Source organism: Terrapene carolina, unplaced genomic scaffold (genome assembly GCF_002925995.2).
Source record: "Terrapene carolina triunguis isolate 2854851 unplaced genomic scaffold, T_m_triunguis-2.0 Scaffold138, whole genome shotgun sequence".
Taxonomy (NCBI): Eukaryota; Metazoa; Chordata; order Testudines; family Emydidae; genus Terrapene; species Terrapene triunguis.
Window position 1 is genome coordinate 6754455 of NW_020664489.1, and position 3988 is coordinate 6758442.

General features: G+C 43.6%; 1 protein-coding gene across 1 annotated transcript in view; it reads right to left on the bottom strand.

Moving 5' to 3' along the window:
* CRYL1 (crystallin lambda 1) overlaps positions 1 to 3988 on the bottom strand; it is a 74300-nt gene that overhangs the window by 10281 nt on the left and 60031 nt on the right. The window lies entirely within an intron of this gene.

Here is a 3988-nt window from a genome sequence, read left to right on the forward strand (position 1 = left end):
CTCCGGCTGCAGCAAAAAAAAACCAAAACCCTGTGGCGCGGCCGGAGCGCGGGTGCAGGGGGACCGGCTGGGGGAGGGGAGGGGGAGGCCAGGGCTACGGCAGGGGCGCTGCCACGCGGCCCCTCCCGCTGCGCCGCCTCCTGCCGCGAGGGCTCTGCTCCGGTCGGCGGGGAGGGAAGGAAGAGGACTGACCTGCAGGGCGCTCTGGTTCTCCGCGCCGCCGCCCCCTACAAGGCAGCCGGAGCGGAACAAGAACAAAAAAGCGGCCGTGCCGCCCTAGGATTGGGCAGAATGCCACCTCCAACAATTTGCCGCCCCAAGCACCAGCTTGCTCAGCTGGTGCCTGGAGCCGGCCCTGACTATGACTAACACAATATCTTAAAAACATGTGAGAAATGTCAAGTGGTATTGTTAATTGATCAACTGCAGTGACTTAGGGCATTGCATATACCACTTATTATACTCACAGCACCTAGACACATTTATCAAATTGGTATCAATGTGAATGAACCTAGAACCCCTGCACCCACCCAAAGAGAGTGATCTTGTATTCGCATCTCAGCCTCTGGTGAACTTTTCTGACTTGTCCTTCAGCTGATGGCCCTAAAACCGGGCTGAATTACACGTACGTGAATGTTTCCAAGGGATTGGGACAAAAATTAGTAACTCAGCCTAAATTAACTGATTTAAAAAACAGAAACTTAATCTGGCCTCAGACAAAGAGTTGCTCAATATCCACCCCCTTCTGTGATAGATATGGCAATCTCCTGCAATATCCCTGAAAGCCCATATTGTGTTACGTTTATGTATTATATCGGCTGGGATTGAATGTAACCTCCCTGGGGGAAGATGAGACAGATCATTGGGGTTCATTGTTTTAAATGGATGATTTATGTATAATTGTGTTCTGCTCCAGGGGACAGGGCTACCACAGCTCATCCAGGAACTAAATAGTAGGTAGCAGTTAAGGCAAATCAGCTAGGTGTAGCCTCCCAGAGAGGTATCACCTCCTGGGAAGAAAAGGCATATACCAGTTCAAACCACATTCTCCAGAGAGCAGCAGACATAAAAAGGACTTTTGGATAAATAGCCTGAGTTTAAACTGACTCAGGGCCTTCTTTCTGATTCAGCAAATGGCCAAGCAGGATTGGGGTGGGGGTAATCCTTGTGGAAGGATTGGAAGGAATTGACTTGCATAAGATTGATGGGTGACCTCTGGTAAGCTGTTAACATGTGTATAGGAACTTTTATCAGTTTTTATTATTGGGGTTTATATGTTTTCTCTATAATGCTATTACCTCAAGAATAAATGTGCTTGCTTAGAAACTGTGATAATTTATAACTGCAGAAAATACACTGGCTATAGCCTTCTTAAAGAAAGTAAAATGCAGGCACTGGCCTGTTAGGCAGTCTGGCTTTTTGAGGATCATAGTATAAATCCAGGGAGCTATGTAGCCTAAAAACCCCAGTCAGGAGGGAGAGAGACGCAGGTCTCTGCCAGAAAGGTGAAGACTGGGAGCCAGAAATCTTCAAGTGAGTACCCTTGAGGGACATGAAAGGGGAATACAGGTGCAGTTACCCTGAAACTGTGAAAGCTTTCATATGATTTCAATACTTGAGACCTACCTTATTATGAAAAGAGAAAAGACATTTACAGTCAATTTTACACTGGTCTGAACTGTTAAGACAATATTAGCAAAGCTTTACGCAATAAATCTTTGCCTTGAAAAGTATTATATTTAAGTCTTAAGGGAAAAAACTGCATACCTTCTGCATTGAGATGCATCGTTTCAAGCGGCCCTATAAATGCATACCGCATTCCCAATCCATCAGACATCACAAGGTCTAGATCAGCAGGAGATATTACTCCTTCCTAAGTGGCAAAAGGGGGACAGAAAAATCTCAGTGCAAATAATTTTATAGAATTTTGCTTAGTTTCTTTATTTAGAATATAATCTGTTATAGCAAAATTACAAAATACTACCACTAGAGTTAGCGAATAATTTGCAAATAGAAAACAGATCCCCAGACACATCTCTCTTATGACAGGACTTATTATTGTTTAGCATTTATATGTATTAGCTAATTTAAGAGATGGATTTTTTGCATATGATTGTCATGTTTTAGCATCAAATTATATTCTTTGTAAATCTGAACAAATGAGTCTCTTCTGTGATCCCAGGGGCTGCTTAGGACAGTATTTATTTTTAAGGGGGAAATAACCAGAAAGAGAGATTAAATTGCTTAGAAGTTCTGTTTAAGTGTATTAATATTTTATTTATTCCCCCCCACCAAAAAGCTCCCAAAATAGGGGAAGACCCAAAAAACACAAGTAGTAAAGGAATGGAAAAGGAAAGTAAGGAAGGGAAGGAGGCAGGAATGGGAAAAGGGAGTGACACCTCAGTTTCCATCCACTAAGGATTAATCAAAAATTTCTAAGAAGTCAAACCAAATCTTTTCAAATTTGTCTAAAGTTCCTCTTCTCCAAAATGTTACCCACTCTTTAGCTGTCAGGGCAGCCAAGTCGCTGAGCCACGCTTCTATCGCGGGAGGCAGTCTGCTCTTCCACCTAAGCAACATGAGTTATTTGGTTACAAGCAGTGCTCTAGAGAACCAAGCTTTCCATGAGTTGGAGAGTTTCCAAGATGATGGGCTATATCCCCGAACACAATTCTGGGAAGTCATTTTTAAGGGGCTATCCATTATCTCTTAATCCTCCTGCCTACTTCTAGCCAAAAGGATTGTATCCAGGGACAGTCCCAAAACATGTGAGCCAGTGTGGCTCTGAGAGACCCACATCTCCAGCAGCAGTTTGTTCTGACAAGGCCCAGGCACTGTAACCTATCCAAGGACCAATGTGAACAAAATATAATCTTCTGATGGATCAACCTTCATCGCAGAGCAATAGCAGAGTTATTAATATATTGCAAGGCAACTCCCCATTGCCTAGGGTTCAAGATATACACAAATCTTAGTTCCAGGCCTGGAACAGACAATCTAAATTAGGGAGGTTCTTTTGGACCAGGAAGTTGTAACAGGCTATAGCTGGTTGGTTGACCCTATGGAGCTCTCTCCACATCAACACAATTCTGGAGTCTCTGGTGCTCCCAGCGCATCAGGACCAAATATGTCCTTCAAGAGATGCTTAAGATGCAGGCAATGCCATACAGCTGGATGGTTGTATTGTCGTTGGAGTGACTGGAATGGTAGCCAATACCGTAGGGGACATTTTACAATCAAAACATTAACACACTGAACCCAGTATTCTTGCCAGTGGGAGGGGATGGACCAGCTCCTGTTCCAGAAGCAGCCAGGGAAAGGTCTGTTCTGTTCTGTCCGGAGCCAACCGGCTGCCTGGCTAAAGATATGGGCTGTATGATAATGATCCAGATGAGATTGGGAGTTACAATCTACACAAAGCCAGTCTTGGCCCCCCACCCCCAGAGAAATAATGTAAAGATTTTGTTAAGTTTTCCTAAAATAAAACTGAGAACAGTAACTGGGAGATCTCTCAGGACATACAGTATTTGGGGAAGCACATTCACTAACTTGTCAGACCACATTCTATTATTTAGTTACTACATCTGCATATTACCAATTTTAATTCATTTTAGTCATTATGTGCTTTTCTCATGAGGTAGGGAGCAAAGGAGATAGTATTGCTGAGCATATCATCGACAGAACCGGGACAAGAGATTATTTTATCAAAATCCAGAGACTGCAGCAGAACTTTTGAATACAGGAATTTCAGCTAGTGTTCATGCCCCCCTTTTATTCTCTAGCATTTATCCCCCCGGTTGCTGGCTCTTACTGCAAAATAATCATTTTGACAGAGGAGGCAGGTTTCTCATTGTCCCTGAAGCCATCCCAAGGAATTAGCTGGAAAAACGATGATTAAAGAGAGACAATGCAGCTGTCACCCATTTAACTGGAAACTGGTTGCATCATGTACAGAACTTTGCTTGGCCTCAACCTGCCTGGGGTTCTC